The sequence below is a fragment of the Lygodium microphyllum genome, chromosome 6 (genome assembly GCF_053477565.2).
Source record: "Lygodium microphyllum isolate KBCC chromosome 6, Lygodium_microphyllum_v1.1.10, whole genome shotgun sequence".
NCBI lineage: Eukaryota > Viridiplantae > Streptophyta > Polypodiopsida > Schizaeales > Lygodiaceae > Lygodium > Lygodium microphyllum.
In genome coordinates, this window is record NC_141140.1 from 67,695,896 (window position 1) to 67,721,728 (window position 25,833).

Here is a 25,833-nt window from a genome sequence, read left to right on the forward strand (position 1 = left end):
TCACCTTGTTCGTCTAAAACATTATCCCCCTCCTAGATGAGTGTCAGTCCCATGGTACTCATTGTCGTAGGTAGCAAGCTTTGGCATACATCGAAGACGTGGGTGGAAGGGACTGTTGTGGTTTGCCTTGGAGGGGTTTTGGTGGTGATGCGTATGAAGGTCTTTTGGGGCACGTTGTTGGCCTAGTTGGCTGGTGGTAGGGTTGTTGGAGTTGGTGATAGGGTTATTCTTTGTTGGGAATTGCATTGATGGCTGGCACAAGTGTTGGTTTTTTGGGATTTTACATGTGATGATTCTTTGGTGGGCTTGCATAATGATAAAGAACAAGAGTTCAGAGTTGAGTGTTGATAAAGAGCTGACGGTACTTTCATTGGAGTTTTCAATACTTGCAATTGAAAACCTCTCATATGGTCTCTCCCTAGGGGTTAGTGCTAGTATTCTTATCTTACACAAGACGTCTTTTAATTAGTTTGGGAGACAGGTCGACGAACTCTAAGCAAGCTGAGAGTATTGTCGTGCACTTGAGGATCCAAACTGTGTATAGATTGTGGATATTATATGAGTGCACGTGCATACTTAGATAGTACGTAGTGAAGACTGCTGGTCAGGTTCCTTGTAGCAGTGCGTGGATGAAGCGAGGGTTCAATGGGGTGGAAAAAATTGTTGATGTTGAGGAGAAGTACACTCGAAGTGTTCTTGAGACATTATTTGTGCTTTTAACAACACGATGTAGTATAATTGAGCTCATTGATGCCTTAGCTTTTGGTAGTTGGTAGCTACTTGTAGTATTTGAAGAGTACAGTGTACTTTCCATGGTCTTTCGTGCCTTGCTCACTACTATTGATTGCGATGGTACTAAGTTGGAGTGCGAAAAAGAATTATGCAAATAGTTCAGGGTGACATGTCTAACCATAGGTGAGACCAGCTCCCTAGGTATGTCCTGCCCTTGATTTGCCCTGAACAATTGTGGGGGATGTGTAAAGGGCTAGGGGACTAGGGACGGAGCTAGTCGACCAAGGTCACTAGACGTACCTAATTTGAGGACCCCTAGGTGCTGTGCTGTGATCGTGGATGCTTTTTTTATTTTTATTTTTTATTCTTTTTTTGATAAAATGAATACAACCATTGCAATATGTTGAGGCTATCAGCCTTTCATTTGGATTGGAAAGTGTTGAGATCCAAAGGCTGTGAAAAATGGATATTACAAAGATGATCGTGTTACTAGCCTCGATGCTAGAGGAACAGTTGTTGAGATGGAGAGATATACTTGAGATTTTGCAAACCTCTTTGTAACATGTGAGACATCGGTACAATTGAGGTAGCAAATGTATTGAGCCGGATGTAGAGTTTTGCTAAGAAAGAGAGAGTAGCCAATGACTATGCTTTGGGCCATGCTTAAATGCAATATGTGCTTTCTGTAGGGGTGATTTTCTCTTCCCTTGGAGATTCCGTCATGGCTCTTTGTTCTTGGTATTTTTGTCGCTTTCTCCATAATGGTTCTTTGCGGGGTTGGAGGTCTTGTGGTGACTTGGACATTGAATGCTTTCGTACAGAGATCTTGGTCATCCTGCATTCACTTGGCAACTCATGAGAGTACATGCAAGTTGTATGCTTCAACCATAATGAATAGGTGCAACTCAAAGAGACATCACTTACCTGAATCCCATGGTGTTGACTTCAATGCATATCACCTGCGCTTAATTATCATTGCTTGTGTGTGCTAGCTTTGCTTTTTTGGTATTATCTATACACAGTCACAAAACTCGTTGTTTATTTATGTACACGTTTATGAATCCATGTCACTTCGTGAGGATAAAAACCTTAGTACCCCGAAACGGTGTTTTGGGGTTGCCGAAACGGATTGGCTGTTTCGGACCGAAACGGAAATGGTAGATCGGTGTTGCGGCATCTTGCGGTCCGTTTCGGGACACTCCCGCTCCCCCTGTCACCGCCGCCGCCTCCTCCTCCTCTTCTTTTTCTTCTACTTCTTCCTCTTCCTCTGCTTCTTCTTCTTCTCCTCCCCATTACCTAAAGGCTAATCATGGCACCGGATCCATATTGGAAACACGTCACTCTAATCAAGGGATACCAGGGCTCCAGCAGATCAAAGAAGTGGCAGTGCAACTATTGTGAATTGGAGAAATCGGGAAGCATAATACGCGTGAAAGACCACTTGACATGCGTTTCCAATGAAGATATCGGGCCTTGTTTTCCAGACTACAGTTGCTAGTTGTTCATTGATGTTAATACTTATTACTCTGTAGTTACTAGAGTCTAGAGACTAGTATACAATGTTCAGTGCCCATTGGACTTTGGAGTTTTAATTGATTATTCAAATGATATAGTTACATATATCATTGTATCTTGATTTCACTTATTATGCATCTTGATTCTTGTTCCATTGTTCTCGATGTCAGTCTTCACTACTCTTTAGATTATAGATGATTCATGAGTCATAAATTATAATTCATTTATTGCCTTAAGTTTTGAAAATTGAGTCTTAATTGTTTTAAGCTGTCTTAAGTATCAACCATTGAGTCTTGACTCTTCAATCTTCACTCGTGAGTTGTAACATGTGTAATGAATCATGATTTCAATCATATGATATGGACTCAAAAGTTTTGTATGAAATTTGGGTATATGTTGTTGTAGACATTGATATATTTACATATCCACATAATGTTGTATTTATTTTAATATACAATCCGAAACGCCGTTTCCTCGTTTCCAATATTTGACCGAAACTCCGAAACTTCGGTTTTCCCTGTTTCTGAAACTCCCCCGTACTATGATAAAAACCAGTCGTAGAACTCAGGATTGTACTAGAGTGTGGCACACGCATCTAGTACTCGTAGCAGCCTACTCAATAAGAGCATATATTTTGCAACATTGAGTAGCATGGTACCTTATCTACAAGCAACATGTAGCTCCTCCTCAGTGAGAATTTTATCAATCAAAGAGTTCTCTTGGTTAGCTCCGGCTAAGTCCATATCTCGAACGGCAGTTAGTACTCAAAAGGAAGTTGGCGCCACATAGGTTGGTGGGTCTCTTTGAGACGGCCATTTAGACAATCGCTCCTCTGAGACTATCATAATCTAGGTTCCAAGTTCAACCATTGTAGCATGGTTTTCAAACCAACGTTTTTCAAATTGATTTCGACCCTGTGATTGTCGCTTTAATTGCTCTATCTCTGAGAGATTTAGTTGGCAAAGCACTTCGTTGAATGTCATAGTTAAGCGTAGTTTGTCGGCCTCCTTGTCAGAGATGAGTTACATGCATTTATATAGGAGCTTGTCATAGTGCTCGTTAAGATATTCTTGCTCTTCCCAAGATAGTGGATATAACAAATATTCCTCAAGCTGCTCCCTAGGAAATGTGTCCATGTCTGCAAGGACATAAGCACGTGCAAATAATTTGAGTTTAGCCTTCAACTTGGTCAAGCACTCTATGACACTTTTATGTTCTATGAAGGCTTGCTCGATTGCTATCTCATGCAAGGTTCTGGGAGTTTCCCTAGGCTTTAGCATAGCTGGGGGCTCAAGCCTAGATGAGTAAGATTGGTCAATGCTAGGATTGCTCATGTCCTCGGGGTTTTCATATTTCTCCTGAGGCTTTGCTGCTATTGTGTCATGGTTCTCCTCGGATGTGACTGGTTTAGTTTCGTCAACATGTTGTGACAGTGTTGTATTCACTCTTGATTGGTCAATGTAAGTTTTGTTGTCGGTGGATTGAGCGTTGCAAGAAACCGTTGATGGTAATGGTTGCTTTGATTTATCAGAATACACGGATGTCTTTAAGGTTTCACCGCTGTTAGGAGAGATGGCAATGGGTTCAGTTGTGGGTGGACTCGATGCTTTATTCCTTAGCCCTTCAGCACTCTTGGTCTCAATATTCTTGCCGTCTACAGCCACTTGCAACTGCCGTTGTTTTCTTCTCTTTTTCTTGGGCAATCGAGATGTATCCTTTGAAAACTCAAGACCCTGAACTAGGTCAGTCGTTGATGTGCTTGGTTGGGTCCTAGCATTTTCTTTTTCTAATGTGTCTTCATGGGACGTAGCTACGGCTTGCTGAACAACCTTGCTAGGTTGTGAGGGTACAACTGCCTCTCTTTTTGGAGAGTCTAGCTCTTCAGCTAATTCCCCTCCGTCTAGCCTCTCATCCAGCATTGGCAGTTGCTCCTGGTCGGACATTCACTCTAGACTCTTGTCCTTACCCATTGGAATATGCCTCCATTGGTTCTTATCAGAGCGGGTATTGTGTTTAGAGCTGCTTTTCTCTTGCTCTGAAGGTTTGGGTGACTCTAGTGTAGAACCAAGAGATGGTTTAGGGTTCCTGTTATGTAGGCTTGGATAAAGCCAGTTGAAGAAGTCAAGATTGTATTGATGGAAAGCATAGATATCTAGGATTGTAGGGTCTTGAGTGAGGCAAAAGACATATACGCTAACATCAAGTACCATGCTCCCTACTCCTAGCATGCTAGCCACATGTAGATCTTCTTCTAGAAGCAATTTATCGTACAAGGGATGTTTTTGGACACTGGTAGAAAGTTGGACCTGACGAACTGTTGCCAACACTCTTAATGAGGTTGGGGCAAGGTACGTGGGATCATGTATTGATGTCCAAAGGGCTTTTCTTTGCTCAGCGAGTGTCATTAGTTGGTGGCCAATTTTGGCTGCCAGACTTTGGTTGGAGTACCATTTCTACACTAAGTTATCTTGTCATTTTCCTTTTTATTTGATTGCTTCAAGCTTTTCTTTGTTTGTCTCACATTGAGCAGTATAGAGTGAGGGTATTAAGCGCAATTCTCTAGCTGTGGCCTTTGGGATGTCCTTTATGACTTCCTCAGCAACAACTCAGGGATTCGGCTATGAGCTTTGTGTGCTCTAGTGTTGGCCTTTCAATGTCCACATGGACGTACACACGAGTGATAACTGTGAGCTTGTGATCTAGCTTCATCAGGCACTTCATCTCTAGTTCATTGGTCAGATGCATTATCTCTTTGGCCAAATCTTCGAGAGATTTCTCCTTAAGCCTAAGCTTTAGGTGCTTCGGAAGTGCTGGAGTTGTTAAGGATATTGATTGTGACACCTCTTTCACAGGTGAATTGCTAAGGATATGTTCCACAAGAGGCGCCGTCACGGCCAAAGGCGGTGACTGCTGTGATTTTTGATTGGAAGTAGTAGCGGCTAGTTCAGTGGATTGGCCACTATTGGTAGATTGCGGTGTCAAGTTCTTAAGCAGATCAGAAGTGGTTGTGTCTTTTGTTGCCCTTTGCGAATTCACTTGTGCAGATTGAGAATTAGTTAGCTAGTCACGGTGGATTGCAGAGGCATATTGTTAGGCTGAGAATTAGGGGTGGTGTTATGTTCCACATCTTGGACATTTGGAAGCTTAGATGGAGATAGAGATTGGGATTGAGCAATTGTACTTGACGGCTATTGTTGTGCTTCCTGTGTCCGTTTAGGAAAAGAGGGTGTAGGAGACTTGGGACTCCTAGGTGGACTTGGCGCTGGCTGGAAGATTTGCTCGTGGCTATTAGACGATTCTGCCATTTTCTTTGTTAAGCAATCAACCTTATCATGAGCAGCGTTATGCCTGTGGTGCTCATTATCCTCTTGGGAAGTCGAAGGCTTCTTTTGTGGTCTTCTACGATATTTGTAAGTCCAAAGCCTATCCTTGGCATTGTCTCCTAACCTTCTTGTTTCAAGCATGGCTTCACTTTGGTTCTCTCTGTTTAGCATGTGCTTGTATCAACTCTTTCAACAAGATCTTGATCTCGTTACTAGGCTTGCTTGGTATGTCAGAATGTTTCTTGTCTTTTCCCCTCGAGGTTTGATGAGGTCACCCTTACTAAAGGTTGTGATTATCCTCACACTCAGTAGTGTCACGTGTATCCACATGTATCCTCTGTGCTACATAATCGGCCTCACACTTCATCGCCCTTTTGAAGGGTCTTCCTAGGAGGGTTTCCTTTCCACAATTAGTACTATTTGGAGGAACATGGAATAGGATAGGCAAGCTTTCAATTTCAATAGTTACATAGATTTTGCACTTCCCTATAAGTGCTTGTGGGTGTTCCTTGTAAGGACTAAGAGTTGTATTAGTTGGTGTGAGATTTGGTTGGCCTAGTAGAGTCCATGCTTCATAGGTCAAGATATTAAAATCTGCTCCTTCATCGATGAGAGCATTGACACTATGCTTTGTTTTTGCGGTGAGTTTGACCCTAAGATAAGCAAGCAGTACTATGTCTTATCTTTTGGGTCTTAACTTACAAATTCAAGCCTTCTGATACATGCCTTTAAGTCCCTAACTGCACAACCAGATGCGTATTTTCTACTAATGTCTTGAGTCGTCTGTGCAGTGCCATTCAAGGTGCATCTATCATTAGGACTGTCATGTCTAGTCATACTCGCAGTTGTAGCTTGATGTTGTTGTATTCGGCCTTGACTAGTTGCAGTCCGAATGCAATACATACGTGTTTTTGCGATGTGGCCTTTTTGCCCTTGTTGACTAGATTGGCCCATTGAGGTTCTAAGGTCTCTGTTTGTCTTTGTTCGAGTATGGGCTTTTGGTTGCTATTTTGCAAGTGAGAATCTATGCTTGTGTAGAGCCATTATTACACTAGGATCTAATTTGGAGGACCTGTCACGACGTGCGTTTTCTCTCTAGCCTACTTGGGGGCTAAATACCATGCGCGATTTGAAGGACCATTCATAGCCAAGTTTTAAACTATTTGCTTTAGATTTCAGTCTAGTGATAGATCTATGATGTGCTTTTGGCTCTATATGGTCTTTGGGTCGGTTTTAGGGTCTATAGGTTAAAATTTTGGGAAAATCCAAATTCGGCCCAAAAGATTCGAATTGTAGAGATAGAATGTTCGATTCAGCCCGTCCGAATGGCTGAGGGCCGAATGAGAAAAGGGTCAAATGCAATTGGTTCGAATGTGGTTGTTTGAGGGTCGAATGGCTGAACGGTAGTGGGTCGAATCGACCAGGCCGAGGGCCGTGTGGTTCGTGCGAATGGGTTCGGGCCGAACAGCTAAGGGCCGAGTTGGGTGGACCGAATGTGAAGTTGGTCCGAATGGTAAATTTGATCGGGCCGAATGTCAGCTTGTTCGAGTGAGATTGGGGGCCGAATGCCAAGTTGGGCCGAATGGTTGATTTGGATGGACTGAGCGATGGACGTCTGAGTGGTAGTGGGCCGAATAGCCAAAATTTAGAAGGGCCAAGGGCCGATTTTGGGACTCAGCCCAGAATCGCCGACACTCGGACGGGGCCGAACGCCAAGTTGGTCTGAATGGTTGATTCAGACGAAGCAAGCAGTGGGCATCCAAGTGGTAGTGGGCCGAATGGCCAAATACAGGAGGGCCAAGGGCCGATTCTAGGACTTGGCCCAGAATCGCCATCACTCAGACGGGCCGAACGCGTCGTGATTTTGGCCGACGCAACAATAAATCGCTTGAATCACACGATTTAGGTCACGGCATATCGCACGTTTCTCTAAATCAAAGCTATGGATAGAGAGGAAGAGTCGTATATACCTGGAATATCAAATAAACTTCAAAATGCAAATCGGCAAACAAATCAAATCCTCTTGCCCTGTTATGACAATAGAAACCCCAATGTTTGTTTTCCTTTTTTTCTTTGTTTTTCGTACCCTAATGCATCCAAATCACAAAACACACACCTACACTACTCCAATATGCTTTTTCAAATCCAAAAAACCAAAAACTTACTCTAAGGAGATTGAATATCTCTTCAAACTCCCTCGCTTTCTACCTATCTACCTCAAGCATTGGTTCGGGGAAAACCCTATTTCAATGCTCGATTCGGAGCGCGCAAGCACTCAAGGCTTGAATCCATTGGTCCTGGCAATGGAACCAAAATGTTGAGAGCTCACGCTCAACCTCTAAGATCCACGGACCGCTTATTGTTCAAGCGTTTCATGTCGAGTACTAATGGCTACCTCTCACATAGCCGACGCGCTATCTATCTCTACAAATGTAGTGAGCTTACCTCCGTGCCAAATCGAGTTGTCTCCTCTTCCGAGCACTCCGGTAGCTCCACGATCCAAGTGCAAGCTTCAAGCAAGCTCGATCCTCAAGCTTCACGCTCCAAGCTTATTGCCGCGAGCAAGAGAAGAGAAGAGGAGAGGAGGAGAAGAGAGGAGAAGATGGAGAGCTTCTCCACCATGATCCCTCATCCTCATGTACTCACTTTCTCACACTCTCACACTCCCTCTCTCAAACACTAGCTCAAGCAAGCAAGAAGAAGAAGAAGAAGAGCTACTTTTAGCTACACACAAGAATGAGCTTCTCATTCACTTTTCAACTTTATATACAAAACCCTAAATCCCTTTTGGGCGGTCATCCCCTTATCCCCTTTTTTACATGGCTGGCCGTGGCCTAGGCTCTTTTTCCCATTGTCCTTCTATCTTCTTAGCTTCCTTCCTACCGCCCATCTACCTTTGCAAGTTGCATGGGTGAAAGCCCGACGCTCTTAAAATAAATTGTGGTGCGCCTTTACGCTCTTTTACAAAAGTATTGACTTGTGCTTTTTCTTGTGCACCTTTCTCCTTGATTTAGGACTTTTCTGCACTTCTTGGGTTGCTAGATTCTTCTTGGCGCACCTTCGTCTTCCGTTTCACTTTTGCCTTGGCCTTGTCTTTTGCTTTAGATTTTCCGTATTTTCCACCTTGTTCGTCTGAGGGTTAACAATTAGGCTTGGGCTACCATGTTTTTTTAATGAGTAAAATTTGTGGGGCCCATAAATTTTACTCATTGTTGAGTTTCATACAGATTCTTTTAGAAATCTTGGTAGCAAGACTAGACAAGTGTTGTGCCAAGGGCATGAGGAAGATGTTGTCTACAAAATGCAGAGGTCCACTGTCCTTACTTTCTTACTACTTTCTTCATAGTCTTAGATTGAGTTGTGGCATGCTCAATTCAGCCACCTCAATTATGAGTACCTTCAAAAGGCACCTTGTAGCCAACTTGTGTGTGGATTGTTGAGGTGACCCATCCCCCTTGTGTGTCCTGCATTTGGGGCAAGCAATATTGAGATTCGATTCCCAATAGCGCTTCCAGGTGAGCTAAGGAGCCCACGGAGCTTGTTTCTATAGATTTATGTGGACCTATGTGAAGGGAGTCCCTGTAGGGGAGTATTTATTTCATGTTGATTGTGAATGATTTTAGCAAGATGACTTGGGCCTACTTTTCGGAATTGAAGTCAGAAGCTTTCCGTCACTTTAGAGATTGGCTCATCTTTGAGAAAAATTGTTCTGGGTGGAAGCTAAATATAGTTAGATCCGAGAAAGGTAGAGAGTTTGTCTCCAACAAGGTGGCTTGTTTCTATGCGGATCAAGGGATGCATCAGGAGTATGCCAACATCAACATCCCTTTAGGAGAATGGGACCTTGGAGCGGGCGAACATGAGTGTGATCAAGATGGCACGGGCTAATGATGGAGCATTGGTAGACACCTCAATGTCTTTGGGTAGAAGCAGTGGCCATCGTAGTTTATATCCTCAAGTGGTCACCCATCTTAGCCATTATTGGTATAACTTCATTTGAGACGTATTTTGGACTGAAGTTGGATGTTTCTTATTGTAGGGTATTTGGATGTGATGCCTATGTTCACATTTTGAAGAAGAGTAGAGACAAGTTCAAGTCCACGTTTGAGAAATAGGTATTCATTGGTTACAATTCCCAGTCATAAGGGTACAAAATCTATATCCAGTCTCTCGAGATGTCCATATGATCCAACATGTTTGGTTCTGTTAAGGTTCTAGCTCCAGGGGGGGGGGGTGAGAAGCACCCTATTCTTGGAGATCTTGGTGACAGTTGGGCACCTGAGTCAATGTCTGCGAAGCCTGTGCCTAACGAGACTCCTTGAAGAAAATAGGACCAATTATGGAAGAGAGAGAGATGAGAGAATGAACAATAGAAAGTAGACACTGTGAGAGCAAAACAGGAGAAGTATACTTGTTGAACTGAACTGAATGATAGATGAAAGCACAACTAAGGTTTAGGTCTAAGGTTTGATCTTGGCACACTTCCACCAACTAACTAGAGTCTGGTTTATTTACCCTAGATTCTGTGAAGAAAATTGCTAGGGTTTGCATTGAGGACACATAGAGTGTACGACCACGATAGAAACACAAAGAGACAGACATAGACACAAAGGGAAAAATTCAAACCCTAAACGCAAAACTCAAAACTCAAACACAAATAGAAGAAAGGAGAGAGAGAACACAACTCTGAAGTGAATGAATGCTGTAAATGAATGTAAGAGTGTACAATGTGCTGAAGGGGAGAGCAATGTTAGAGTGTGACGTCCACTGGAGACAGATCCCAAGTCTGTGACCACGAGTCGGAGTGCTGAATAGTGAATGGGAGCAGGCTGGTCACCAAAACGCAGCAGTCTGGAGGCTGGAAACTGGTAAATGCAGCAGTCTACTGCCGATGGGAGGCTGGAAATTGCGCAGAGTCTGCTGTAAACAGCAAGCTGAAACAGTGTCTAATGTGGCTGGCGATGACTGAATGATTAGATCACAGTACATGATGATGTTGCCAGCAGCTGACATCAACATGGATGAAGGCGCCAGCAGCAGGAGCAAACATGGATGGAGTGGCAGCAGTCTCAAGGACTAGATAGCCACATGGGAGGAGGTTGATGGCTGAAATCTGCACGTGGAGTGAGAAACCTGCACAGACGGAATAAATCTGAATGGGGGTAGCCTGTCTATTTATAGATATGGAAGGGCGCTCCAAAAATTAGGGTTTTCACTAAATTCTCTCGAACCACTCCTTGTTTTAGGGTTTTTACTCTAAAAGAGCATTTTTTAGTGTGTTTTGGGGTTGTTTAAGAGGCTAATCAGCAAGTAATGCATATTTTAGCTCAACATCCCCTCTCAGGCCCAAAACTAAGCCGAAAGGTTAGGCCAGCCATTGTGATGTTTACTGACCCCAAGGCGTCCCACCCCAAAGCAGCCAGGGCATCAGACAAAGGGTGCACGTCGGTTGCCCAGTGGCCTACCAAGACTACAGAGGTGATGGTTATCTTACCAAGGAAATCCAAGTAGTTACCCTAGAGAGGACAGGGCATCGGACAAAGGGTGCACGTCGACTGCCCAGTGGCCTACCAAGCCCTACAAAGGCGGATGGAACTACATGGAACTTTTAAAAAAAAAATAAGTGAGGTAAATTTTATGGGATGTGGCCGATTGAGTAATAGTGACCCAGAAGACGGGAGTAGGGAGGATACACCCAACACATCACAAAACAGTACAAGCTAACCCATCCACTCAAGGTGTCGATGACAAGGAAAATAGGTGATGAGGTATCCATGTGATGAAGAAGGATGGTAGTGTGGTAACAATAGCTGCCGGTGGAAACAACTTAGGATCTGCTCAAGTGGTGCTTGGCACAATGAGACGCAAAGTATGCTGCATGCTGAAGAATACTCATGCAATAGGTGCCACTTGGACAGTGTCTCATATGGGAAAATTGTTCGCTTGCCCAAGCGCCGTAGTACAAAGATGATGAAATCATGCAATGCAAAGGGTAAGGTACGATAGGAAGGAAAAGCCGATGTCGAAGACAAAGGGCTGAAGCCTGTAGAATACCAAGAAGGGTAGGAACCCCTCCCCAACTTGGATGTAGATGCCGAAGAAGGAAAAGGAGCCTGATGTCGGTCTTTGGATGGTGCCGAGAACCATAAGAAATGAAAGAAAAGGAAGTGGATGAAGTGGATGAAGCACCCTGCTAGAAGAGCAAGATAGAAGTCACCGCCGTGATAGCATCAAGAGAGATGTTGCTCGATCCGCCTTGGGAGGGGAAACCGCCATGCTGGAAAAAGAGCAAGCACTCCTAGGATGATAAAACCTTGAAAGGAACGGTGTGCATCCCCATGTCTCTAGCCTAGGTAGAACCAAAGCAATCTGCAAGTTAGCCCTACACTGAAAGACAAAACCCTGCAAAAGGGATGAGAATTTGCAAACACAGAGGTTAGGGGTGAGATGCTCCAAAGAAAAACATAACATAAAGAAAATCTAACTCAAAATAAATGCAATGAATGTGTATGTGTGTGAGTAAATGCAACGAAAGACAAAAGAAGGGAAAAGCTAAGGACAATGAATCCTATGGACTCAACTCTAAGAGTGCGAAAAATTAATGCTGGACTGACCTAGGGTATCCAAAAGGACCTAGAGACATGCTAGTCTAAGAAGGTGGCTATCATCGCGTACGTCCAGTAGTAGGGCTCTGCCAAGGGAACGCTTGACGAGGTGGGGAGGAAGGTGAGATAGATGCATAAAGTGCAACGGGATTGGAACTTGCGGACCAATCAGGTAGTCCCTCAAGGATAGTGAAAGAGATGGGCTGTTGAGGCTGTACTCGAGCCACATGTCTAGTAGCAACAGCGGGTGCTGAAGGAGCAGATAAAGCAAGTGTGGAAGGCGTAGCCCCACTGGATTGTGCAATCGCAACGGTCTGCTGAGGCTTTTTAGGTGGAAGACCTTGGGCCTTGGAGCGACACTCCTTGTCCACATGACCTGCTCTCTGGCAGTGTGTGCAAAACCGGTTTTTCTTAGGGAGTTGCTGTTAGATAGATCTAGATTCTTTGGTTTCATTTAAGGAAGAGGAGTCACCCTTTGATTGGCTTGCCTTCACATCTTGCGAGTTCTTGCCACTGGTGGTTTTCCCTCCTGAAGAAGAGGCAACCAACCCCCTCTACTCTAAATAAGGTTGTGATGAGGATTTCTTGTGGACTTGATCATGCAGCCTTGTGTAACGCAAGAACTAGCACTCAAACTCGTAGAAGGTTGGCAATCGAGGTTGGAAGATGATGTGTTGAATGCAATTGAAGTATTTTTCGGACAATTTATTCAAGAAGAATGTAACATGATCGTCATCTGACTTTGGAGAGCCAGTAGTGGCGAACTCGGCAAGTAACTGCCTGTATTTAACCAGCTTGACTTTCAAATCATCCCCTTCCTTAATAGAGAACTCTGAAACTCAAAGTCGAGATTGATGCACCGAGTAGGATCACGAGCCGCATAGCGGTCGAGAAGGTGACTCCAATGCTCTGATGGGAGCGGGAAGTGTTGCAACTGAGAGTGAAACTCAGGAAGCAACCCTTGCACCAACTCAATATTGGTTGTGGCATTGTGGGCTCTCCATTGACGGATGTAATCAGGGTGAGCTAGTTGAGGGTTTAGCATAGGCTCTAAACCAATGACGAGGTTCCAAAGATCCTGAGACTCAAGCACTTGTTGCATGAAATTAGACCAAGTGGTGAAATTTGACCCATTAAAATGTGTCTTATCCGTGAAGGCATTCTTGGCCATTGCAACAAGAGTGGTAGTGCTCAGAGATGGATAGTGTAAAAAAGTGTGGTAGGGGTAGGATGGGGAAGTGGAGTACACTTGGAAATGGGCCCCAGAATGCCCACCAGGCATGCGGGTAGTGCAAGGTCAATCCATAGGTAGGGATGGGCTGACTAGGCATGGGCATTGTAGCCACATGAGAAACCCAAGAAAGTGGGATGGGGACACGGGGAGGAGAAGATGGGAATCCTTGCGTAGGTGCAACCCAAGGAGAGTGTGAAGACACACCATAAGTTGAGGATGGAAATCCCTGCGTTTGAGTGGTCATGTGAGATGTGAAGCTAGGGAGAGTGAGGGGGATGCCCATCACGGTCGACCCATGAGTTATGAGTGTGCTCATTTTCTGAAAGGTGAGAGGCACTGTGCTAGAGGGTGGCATTCCCCCTAACAAAGTACCATGGTGCAAAGAGGTAGAGAATGGGGCGGAGAAGGAAAAGGTGCTAGGAGCGGAGATGGAAGATCCAACCCTTAGGGTGTGTGATGTAGATATGGAGTGTAATCCAAGGTTTTGGAAAGATGATGAGAGGTGATCAAGGTGTGATATTGAAGAGGGTGGGATGGAGCAAAGTGAAAAGTGTGTGTGACATGCTCAAATGAAACAGAAGCTATAAATGTACCTGAATTCCGTTTGCTTCGTAAGCCCCCTCTATTGAAGTTCACATACGCAAAGCCATCCGGATCCTGTACCTCAAAAGAAGAAACAGGCGAGGGTTTTGATTCATGCAACACAAAAGAATTGTACAAACCTGAATTGGAACTGGCTGAGATGATGAACATGGATCGCCAAACGTTCCGAATGCCTTATGTCCTCCATGATCGCGGAGAGGTGGCCAGCCTCACCAACCAGTCCGAATGTGGTAGCAAAACTGGTAGGAGGGGTGTAAACATCATCGTACTTGTTGCGATAGTACTCCTTAAAGTCCTCCTCTATCATGTTAGTGAAATCTAGTGAAGTTGGAGTGTTGTCCTCCTCACCGAGTCCATAATGTCGTCTCAGGGCCTCCAATGATGGAGAAGCCTGATAAGACATCATAGGATTTGGAGAAGAAAGTGTCTGGGACATTGTGATTCGGTTACAAGTCATATTGTGTGCCTCGCATAAAGACTAGCTCTCCACAATATCCGCAGGATACTCTTTACAAGAGCACCGGCTCTGATACCATGTGAAGAAAACTACTAGGGTTTGCACTGAGGACACACAGAGTGTACGACCACGACAGAAACACAAAGAGACAGATACAGACACAAAGGGAAAAACTCAAATACTAAACGCAAAACTCAAAACTCAAACACAGAAACTCAAACACAAACAGAAGAAGGGAGAGAGAGAACACAACTCTGAAGTGATGAATGCTGTAAATGAATGTAAGAGTGTACATCGTGCTCAAGGGCAGAGCAATGTCAGAGTGTGACGTCCACCGGAGACTGATCCCAAGTTTGTGACCACCAATCGGAGTGTAGGAGTGCTGAATAGTGAATGGCAGCAGGCTGGTCACCAAAACGCAACAGTCTAGAGGCTGGAAACTAGTAAACGCAGTAGTGTACGGCAGATCAGAGGCTGGAAACTGCACACAGTTTGCTGTAAACAACAGGCTGAAACAGTGTCTGATGTGGCTGGCGATGACTGGATGATCAGATCGCAGCAGATGATGATGTCGCCAGCAACTGACGTCAGCATGGATGAAGGCACCAGCAACAAGAGCAAACGCGGATGGAGTGGCAGCAGTCTCGAGGGCTGGACAACCTCGTGGAAGGATGCTGATGGCTGAAATCTGCACGTGAAGTGAGAAACCTGCACAGACAGAATAAATCTGAATGGGGGCAGCCTGTCTATTTATAGATGTGGAAGGGCGTCCCAAAAATTAGGGTTTCCACTAAACACTCTCGAATCGCTCCCCGTTTTAGGGTTTCCATTGAACTCTCTTGAACCACTCCTCGTTGTATGGTTTTTACTCTAAAAGAGCATTTTTAAGTGTGTTTTGGGGCTGTTTAAGAGGCTAATCTGCAAGTAATGCATATTGTAGCTCAACAGATTCTATTGTCACTTTTTAATGTCCTAAGACACTAGGTGTACACACCCTACAATGACAATAAGTGTCCGTCCCACACAAATTACATTTGGCACTGCCCAAAATTTGCAAATTCTAACACCCCTATGCAGTGCCAATGCAATGAAGTACATGGAAAATCAATCACGAAAGGGTAGTAAGTTTAAGGACTTTCAAAAATCCTCAAACTTCTCATGTGATAACGCTTTGGTGAAAATGTCTACAACATTTTCCTGTGCAAGAACATACACCAAGCTAATCTCTGTTGCATAGCATCTTTCTTTGACATAATGATAATGAATCTCAATGTGTTTCGTGCGAGCATGAAACACAAGATTTCGTGCCATTGCAACAGCACTCAAACGGTTAGAAAAAATGGGTTTAGGACCTTCCAATGAGATTTGTAGATCAATCAACAATCTACACAGCCATACATATTCAACTATTGCTGTGAAAGCTGCCATGTACATAGCCTAACAAGACGAGGTAGACACTGTAAGTTGTTTCTTGTTGAGCCATGAAATGCATGAATGGCCCAAAAAGAAACAACGTCCACTAGTAGATTACCAAGTGTCTGAGTTACTAGCCCAATTGGAACCACTGTAAGCCTGTAGTTTCAATCCCCCCTTGGGAAAAAATAATGCATATGTTTGAGTACCTTGCAAATAGCAAAAGATCTACTTAATAGCTTTTCAATGTACTATCCGTGGACTATGCACCAACCTAGTCACTTGAGATACTGCAAACTGTTTGTCAAGGTGAGTTGCAAAGATAAATAAGATAGCCAATAGCTTGGCTGTAAATTGCAACATTAGGCATCTCACTACCATCATGCATAGACAGCTTCAACCCTGGCTCCATCGGAGTGCTCATAGGCTTACAATCTTGCATGTTGAACCAATGCAAGAGCTTGCCCACATACTATGATTGTGACATGATGATACCATGCTGATTTTGGTGAATTGAATCCCCAAATAAGAATGTAAGTAGCCCATATGTGACATAGCAAAAGCATGTTTCAAATCAGCCTTAAAATGTATAATTTTATCCTCTCTAGGTTCGGTGAGCAACATATTATCTACATAGAGAATGATAACCAGCAAGTCCCCCCTTTATTCTTGATGCTAAGAGTGGGAGTAGTTGGACTATTTTTGAACCTAAGGCTGGCCAAATAAGCATCAATTTTTGAGTACCATGCAGGAGGACTTTGTTTTAAACCATAAAGAGCCTATGCAACTTGCAAACCTAGTGCTCTTTTCATTTCACCACAAACCCTAGAGGCTATGAAACATAGACATCCTCATGAAGGTCACCATTCAAGAATGTTGTCTTATGTCCAATTGATGCACTTTTCAACTATATTGTGCAGCCATATCAATAACATACCTCATGGTACTCATGCAGGGTGTAGGAGCAAATTTCTCCTCATAATCTATGCCTTTCTTCTGGGAATAGCATTTTGCTACCAAACGTTCCAAGTACCTATCAATTGTGCCATCAGCTTTGTGCTTGAGTTTAAAAGGCCATTTGGTGCCAATAGCTTTCTTGCCAGGAGGTAACTCAACAAGTTCCCAAGTAGAATTAGTGGCAATAAGAGTCCAACCCTTCTCGCATGGCCTGCAACCAATGTGCATCTTGTTGTGCTTCATTGAAAGAAGTAGACTTATCATCATCTAACAATGAGCTCATAAATACATGCTCATCAAAAGGAGCCACTACTTCCATAGTATCAACCAAATGTGCCCCCTTTGCATCATGTACTACTTGTCTAGTAGCCCTTCTAGTACATTGAGGTAAGGCAACATCAATATTACTCTCCTAGAGAGTTTGTAAAAGCCATCTACGAACTGTTTTTGGTGCATTTACAGCAGGCCTTTCTTGCTCAACTAGATGTTCCACCTTGGGATGCAAACCATGATCAATTAATGGTTGTTTGGGTGCATGTGAAGTAACAGTAGCATGTTGTAATACATCTGTTCAGACATTTACAGCAGGCATTTCAAAAACATCACCCCAATCATATGCAGTTGGCATTTCAAGTTGGTCATGTGAAAAGGCTGCATTTTCAACAAAGATAACATCCCTCCAAACAAAAACTTTGCAAGGGCGTGGATCATATAACTAATAGCCTTTGCTTTTTGAATTGTAGCTAACAAAGATACATTTTAATGCCTTATCATTGAGCTTACCATGAACATTTTTTGGCACACAAGCATAGGCTATGCATTCGAACATATTAAAGTAGTCAACCTTTTTTTCCCTCTCATGCCAAGCCTCAAAAGGAGTGTGAGTTTTAAGTGCCTTTGTAGGTGCATGATTCAAGACATGATTTGCACACAAAAGGCCCTCAAGCCACAAAAGGAGTGATAGTTTTAAGTGCCTTTGTAGGTGCATGATTCAAGACATGATTTGCACACGGAAGGCCCTTAAGCCATAATTTATGTGCCGGCTCCTTAGATTTCAACATACATCTGGTCATCTCTAGTGTTCGATATTTCCTTTCAACCACACCATTCTATTAAGGTGTCATCCTCACAGTGGCGTGATGTGTGATACCATTGTCTAGCAAGAATGTCTCAAACGTGTGAGACATGTATTCCCTCCCCCCGATCCATGCAAAGTGTTTGCACTTTTAAACTTGTTTCAACCTCTAGCTTTGCAACCAAGTGTTTAAAGTGCATAAATAAATACATTAGATTTTGCCTTCAGACAATACTTCTACCTATTGGGCACAAGACACTCTTTGTGATATGGGGATAGAGGGAGTTTTTCGGGAAGTGATAGCCATAGAATCGCTCGTGATGATCTCGAAGGAACTAGGCATATTCCACAAAGCTTGTTTGTGCTAACTATGGTTTGATGGTTTGTGCCATGCAAGATAGAGAGCTGACATCTGTGAAAGAAGCATTGTAGTCTAAGCATTGGTGGAAGGCCGTGGATCAGGACTTGGACACCATTGAGTGGAATGGCACTTGGTATCTATTAGCAGGATTGTCAACTCGTGTGAGTTTGTGCATGCCATTTAGGGTTGGGCACATTGTCATTATTTTAGGTATTTTTATTGGGATTTATTTATGGAACTTTAAGCATTTTATGTCAGTCAAACAACATTTAATGCTGGCTGACCCAGCTGCTATTTATGGCCTATTTTGTGACTATTTATAATGGGGCTCCACTCCGCATTTATCATCACCACTACCATTCATTAGATGGACTTCTTGTTGTGAGATGTTGTATGTGACTCTGTCTCGTGTTTGGTATATGGATTCCATTCTCTTCTTTTGCAGTGTTCCTCTTTTCTCTTTGTCTTGTGTTCAACAATCTATTTTAGCATTCTTATGCACTTCCATTGCTGCATCTACTTTTGACGTGGTATCAGATTTCAGGATCTCTGCTCTTGCTGATGTTTTTGTGCTGATTTCAGACCTTCATCTTTCATTTGCTGATCAAGTGACTATTTCCTGCTGCCCATTATGCTGATTTCCATATGATTCTTCTCCATTTGCTTTTGTTCTTGTGCTGATTTCAGGCCTTCACCTTTCATTTGCTGATCAGGCGACTATTTGCTGCTACCCATCGTGCTGATTTCCATCTGATTCTTCTCCATTTGCTGCGTTTCATGCAGCATCAGCTGACGTCAGCCCCAACTAGACCAGCGTTTTCAAGCTGTGACCCTGTTGCTCCATTTGGTGGTTCTTGTACTATTGTTGCCAGCTGAATTTTACCCAATTTGCGTGCTTTTTCAGCATCTAACACTTCTCCGCTGCTGGGCGACATCTTCCAATTGTTTTACTTGTAGATTTTGGTACTGACAGCATTGTGTTTTTGTGATCAGCTTGTGAACACTGAGTGTGAATGTTCTTTTTGTGCAGTTTGTGCTACTTGGTGTGGTTGTATTCTCTCTCTGTATATCTTCTATTCTCTCTTTCTTCTCTTCTTATCCTCTCCATATGGCTCCTCTGTGCACTTCTACAGATGATTAGTTACATGGACCTGACTATCTAACATGGAGTGCTATCATGAAAGCTTGGTTTATACAAAATCAGTTATGATATATTGTTTGTGGAGCTTTTCTCCATCCTCAGAATCCTTTTTCACTTCTCGAAGATTTTGATGAGAACAACCATGAGGAAACTATGCCTACATGGGATGCGGATTATGTACATGCCTATTTCGCTATTCTTTGATGTATTTCTAAAGAAGTTTTCCCGGCGGTTACCTCTTGCAAAACATCTCCCAAAGTATGGTCGAAGCTTCAGATCTTGTATGAGGAATCTTCCACCATGTGTGTAGTGACCCTTTATGGACAACTTCAGCAAATACAAGTCTAAGGACACCATTCAGTCATTTTTGCTCCTTGTTACACAAATACAGGTCTAGCTTCGACACATGCAATGTGCCCTTCCAGAGGCACATCTCGTGGGAATGATACTCTACAAGCCTCCTCCCGAGTTTAATGGAGTGGTGAATGCTTTGGGGGGTGTAGCTATCATCTACACTTGTGAGCTTCACGCATATATCCTTGATGCTACTTGAGTGTGTAGCATCTTTGTGTCTACAGGGGAGGCTTTCGTCTTGTAATGGAGGATCAAGTGAGGCTTTTATAGCTTTAGAGAGGGGTAACAAGAAGAGGAAGTTGAAGGCTCAATGTTGTCACTGTGGTAAGAAGGAATACTTACGGAAGGATTGCAAGGAGTTAGTAGCCTCACGGAAAAAAAAGAAGAAGAAGAAGAAACGGGATATGAACTTCTTTGTTGAGTCATCCTTTTCTTTAAACTTTGACTGCAATCCTCCGGCCAAGGTGAAGTCTAAGGTGCAAATGAGATCCACTTCTTTAGATTGAGGGAAGGGCTTGGTGGCCCCTTTATGTGTTGCTTTCTAGTGCAGGTGATGCAATCATCTCTCAAGACTCTAGTATGCCAGAGAGGGAGTGTGAGAGGGTGGTGTGATGGGGTAGACGAGCCTCATCTATATAAGTATACAAGTGTATAAGTTTCAGAGAGGGATGGTATCATGAGGACATGTATTTTTGAAACCTCACTTAACATGTGGATTAATTTTTAATCACATAGTTAAGTAAATGTTGCACATGTGAGGTGTAACTAGAGTTAGAGTAAATTTACAAGCTCAGGACACGAGAAAATCACGGGATGTCAAAGGCAAAAGTTGCTATAAATATGTTACACAGGTACTTCATGGTATCTGGTACTAGTTGTTGACCTAGGTCATTCATTTGGCCATAAGTGTCAGTTGGTGACAATAGAGAAGTGGCGTTTAAAGGTACCTAATGTCAATTTGATGGTCAAAGATAAAGCAAAGACACTTGGGAATAGAAGGTGCCTAGCCTATTTAATTATTGGCCAGTCAAATTATTTTTCGGGGCATTGAAATAATTATTAGATTAATTTTCAGTATTTAAAGACTGAAAATTAATATTTAACTATGGATAATATTGGAAAAACCATTTGGAAAGGTTATCACTTGTCAAAAATGTCCATGCAAGACTAAAAAACGTCTTTAGAGGCTGGGGAGAGGCATTTTTTTAGTGTATGCAACTTGCAAGAGAGAGGGAGAAGATGCTGTTGGTCTGATTTGCCTCCATTGGAGGACCTTTTGAGGCAGCCAGCGGCAAGAGAAGACCAGTCAATAGCAGGTGACAGCATCTATAGGCTATTGAGACAAGGCAACAATAATAAATGACTAATTTTCTTCAGTTCTTTGCATCTACAAGCTGTTGAGACAGGGGAGCAGAAGTAAATGATAGATTTTCTTCAATTCTTCGCGAAGAAAGTATAAATTTTTTCTCTCCTCAGCATTCTCTCTCATCTCCTAGCCTTGCTCCAAAGATTATAGCTGTCATGAGGACATGTATTTTTGAAATCTCACTTAACATGTGGATTAATTTTTAATCACATGATTAAGTAAATGTTGCACATGTCAGGTGCAACTGGGGTTAAAGTAAATTTACGAGCCCAGGATCTGAAGAAATCACAGGATGTCAAAGGCAAAAGTTGCTATAAGTTATGCCGCATAGATACTTGGTGGTATTTGGTGCCAGTTGTCGGCCTAGGTCATCCATTTGGCCATAATGGTCAGTTGGTGACACTAGAGAAGTGACGTTTAATGGTACCTAACACCAATTTGATGGTCAAAGATGGTGCAGAGACACTCAGGAATGAAAGTTGCCTAGCCTATTTAATTATTGGCCAGTTAGATTATTTTTCAGGGTACTGAAATAATTATTAGATTAATTTTCAGTATTTAAATACTGAAAATTAATATTTAATTATGAAAAATATTGAAAAAACCATTTGGGAAGGCTGTCACTTGTCAAAAATGCCCATGCAAGATTGAAAAACGTCTTTAGAGGCTAGAGAGACGCACTTTTATAAATTCAGCCCGCATGAGAGAGGAAGGAGAGGCTGTTGGTCTAATTTGCAGCCATTGGAGGACCTTCTGAGGTTGCGAAGGGTAGGAGAAGACCATTCAACAGCAGGAGACAGCATCTATAGGCTGTTGAGACAAGGCAGTAGCAGTAAATGACTGATTTTCTTCAGTTCTTTGCATCTACAACCTGTTGTGGCAAGGCAACAGCTGCATTTGACTGATTTTCAGTCATTCTTCGCGACAAAACTTTGAATTTTCTCTCTCTACAGCTTTCCCTCTCATCTTTTAGCCATTTCACGGCTTTGCTTCGAAGATCTCAGCATTTGGACCCTTGGAGGCTGAGAAATTTCAAATTTCTCTGCTGTAAACCCTAATCTGTAGCAAAAATACGGATTTAGTAGCAGCAATGGGAAGCGTGCCAAAAATTGGAAGCTCCAAGACTTGGATTCAACAGGGCTGAAGCTGTTTTTAGCCTATTCAAGTAGAGGGACCAGCAAATAATTGAATTTGGGATATTTTTTATCTCCATCAAAGCGAGTGAAGGCCAATTGATTGCCTGAATCAAGATGGGCAAATTAGATTAAAGACTTGCTGGTGATTTTGAATAGTAAGGGGAGTTGGAATATCGAAAGGAATTGGGAGAATGCCATTGTAAATCAACTTCTTTCTCAATAAAGCTAAAGAAATACTGAAAGGGGCGCCAATTTTGGGGCCAATCGGATATGCATTGTCCAAGATTAGTAGGTAAATTTGTATTTTTAGATTTGCATTAATTGTTTGCTGCTGTAATTAAGTTGTAATCAGGGTTTTACCACCCATCCATGGAAGGAAGGCTAGTTGCAGCAGCATTGAGATCATCAGAGGCTAAGAAATTTCAAATTTCTCTGCTATAAACCCTAATCTACAGCAGAAATTAGGGTTTAGCAGCAGCCTTGGAAAGCGTGCTAGAAATTGGAATTTCCAAGGCTTAAATTCAAGAGGGCTGAAGCTGTTTTTAGCCTATTCAAGTGGAGGGACCAACAAATAATTGAATTTGGGGCTTTTCCATCTCCATCAAAGCGGATGAAGGCCAATTGATTGCTTGAATCAAGGGGCAAAACAGATTGAAGACTTGTTGGTCATTTTGAACAAGAAGGGGAGTTGGAACACCGGAAGGGATTGGGAGAATCCCATTGTACATCAACTTCTTCTTCAATTAAGTTAAATAAATATTGAAAGGGGCGCCAATTTTGGGGCCAACTTGGTGTCCAATGTCCAAGATTATATGGTTAAGTGTACTTTTCAGTTTTGTGAATTCGTTAATTGCGGTAAATAGTGTTTAATCAGGTTATTTGCCACCCTATCCGAGGAGGAAGGTTGATTACAGATGGTCAATCAAAGTCGAGAAGGTTTAAATCTTGGAGCTTGGATTGACATCCAAGTTCATGATGGGTTGGTATTTGACAGAGAACGGGCTTGGCTCCTAGTCTTGTGTTCACATGAGGGGACACGTTGGTAGTTTGGCCAAAGGCAGTGGGTTATCCTTGGTCACATATGTTTAAAGGCATTTTTGACATGATAGCCTTGTATGCTACTGCGAGATATTGATGACGGACATAGAGACATGCTATGGTTCTCTATTTTCAAGCACTGGTATGATAGACATTGACATCAAGTTCCCTCCGAGGCACCTTGGTGGTGGCTTAATCACCCACTGCTTAGGTATCCATGGTTCTACTCTAGTGGTTCTATGTGTATGGACTATGTTGCTTTATTGTCTTTGTATCATTGTATTAGATCACCCATGATCAGAGAGAGGATGCTAGCATGATTGTTAGCTTATGTGTAAGTCTGTGCATGGCATTTAGAACTAGGCAGGCATTTTAGGCATTTTATGCTAGTCAGCTAGCATTTAATAATGACCGACCAGTTGCTATTTATGGCCTATTTTGTGCCTATTTATAGTGGAGCTCCTTCTCCTCATTTATCACCATCATCACCATTCATCAAGTGGACTTACTGATGGAGAGAGGAGCTGGTACCATTGCCGATGTAGCTAGTGACTCACTGTTGTACACGACTGGCTATCTCATGTTTGGTATATGGATTTCATGTCGTGAGCACATCTCTTAGTTCTCTTCCTTTGCAATGTTCTATCTTGTGTTCAGCAGTCTATTTTAGCATTTTATATGCTCCCATTGCTACATCCATTTCTAACAACATCTTGTATTGTGTCCTACTCACAAGAACGTGATTGGTGTGATGTGGGTCTTTTAGACCAAGTATCTTAGTGATGGCACAGTGAATAAACACATGGCATGATTGGTTGCCAAAGGTTTTGAACAGCAACTAGGTGTTGGCTTCCGTGATACCTTTGCCCCCATAGCTCATATTGCTACCATCAGGATTGTTCTTGCTGTAGCCAACCATGAGAGATGGCCGGTATATCAGCTCGATGTCAAATCAACCTTCCTTAATGGTGATTTGCAAGAGGAGATCAATGTTGAGCAGCCTCCTCGATTCTCATCATTTGATGGTAAAGTGTACAGGTTAAAGAAGGCCCTCCATGGCCTTAAGAGGCTCCACATGCGTGGAATGAGAATGTAGACTCTTTCCTTTGGGAGAAGTTGAGTTAACAAAGATCTACTTCCAATCCAAACCTTTATGTTCATAGCATAGTTGAGAGACAGGTGGTATTTGTACTCTATGTAGACGATATCATTCTGACAGGTGATCATGCCCAAATGCTCAAGTTAACTAGGAAGCACTTAACAAGGAGTTTGAGATGACAAATATGGGACTTCTCCACTTCTTTCTAGGCCATGAGATATGGCACACTGAGAGACGGATCTCTCTCCAAGTAGCAATATGTGCAAGAACTCTTGCCTACATTTGAGATGACGGAGTGTCGGACTATCTCTACTCTTATGGGTCCGAATTGGTAGGCTTCAGCCCATGTTTATTCTCTGACAGTGGATGCTTCCCACTATTGATAGTTTATTGGGTAATTGATTTGGCTTTTGAATACTAGGATTGACTTGTGCTTTCCATTTGGTTTGCTTGCAGGGTTCATGAGTGAGCCCACAAACGATATTGCGGTCCCTAAGTGGGACCCCTGACCTTGGCCTATTCTATCCAACAGGCATAGGTGGTTCATCTTTGGTGTTACAAGGTCGGACAAGCTCCGATTGGGCTAGTGATGTTGATCACAGGTGATCAACAACAAGCTATTGTTTTCTTCTAGGTACAGGTGCGATTTCTTGGAGCAGCAAGAAGTAACCTATAGTTGCCCTTTCTTCTGCAAAGGTTGAGTACAAAGTCGCTTGTGTTGCCACTTGTGAGACCGTTTGGCTTCCAAGGTGGTTGGAGGAGCTTGGCTGTCCACAGACAAGGGCTACAACACTACTATGTGACAATGAGAGTTGCATAACCTTCACATGGAATCCCATATTTCATGTGGCAGCGAAGTATATGCAGATATGGTGTCACTTCATCTGTGAGCAGCTCTTGGATGGAAGCATTGATGTGGAGTATTATAAGACAAAGGATATTGTGGCAGATTTGTTTACCAAGGCACTATCTCAAGCCATTCTTTTTCAGCATTCTAGATCACTAAGCCTTATGCTGCATCTAGGATGTGAGAGGGTGTTAGAGATTTGGTCATCCCCAGGATGGGCAGTCAAGCAATCCTGGGCTGTTTAGGCAGCATTGTCTTGTATAGGAGCAGGTCGGATTGCAGTTTTGGGCAGTTGCTAGGCAAATGGGCAGCGATCAGGGCAAGACAGGCAGGTAGATGCAGCAGCAGTTGGACATTTTTCAGGTGCCACATGGCAGCCTGCACATTTATTACAGCTGTCAGTCATTATTTTGCTGTAGTCGGCCAATTTTTGACTGGCCAACCTGCTGCATTTCTTTATTATTGTTGGCTTATTTATGGAGGCCTGCCCCCTGTCATTTTCATCTTGTGATGCGTGCTAATTGAGAGATCCTAGCTGTTCATACTCTCACAGTCCATTGTACATACTCTACTTTTT

General features: G+C 43.0%; 1 protein-coding gene across 11 annotated transcripts in view; it reads left to right on the plus strand.

Annotated features, from left to right (window-relative positions):
• The window catches only part of LOC148034651 (uncharacterized), a 65,612-nt gene that overhangs the window by 35,625 nt on the left and 4,154 nt on the right, over window positions 1-25,833 (plus strand). Inside the window, exon 1 of one of the 11 annotated variants that reach the window (XM_087679587.1) lies at window positions 19,163-19,238. The exons of the other annotated variants lie outside the window; for them this stretch is intronic. The gene's annotated coding sequence lies outside the window, so the exon portion shown is untranslated. Of the gene's footprint in view, window positions 1-19,162; window positions 19,239-25,833 lie in introns of those variants that run through there. 11 annotated transcript variants of the gene reach the window in all.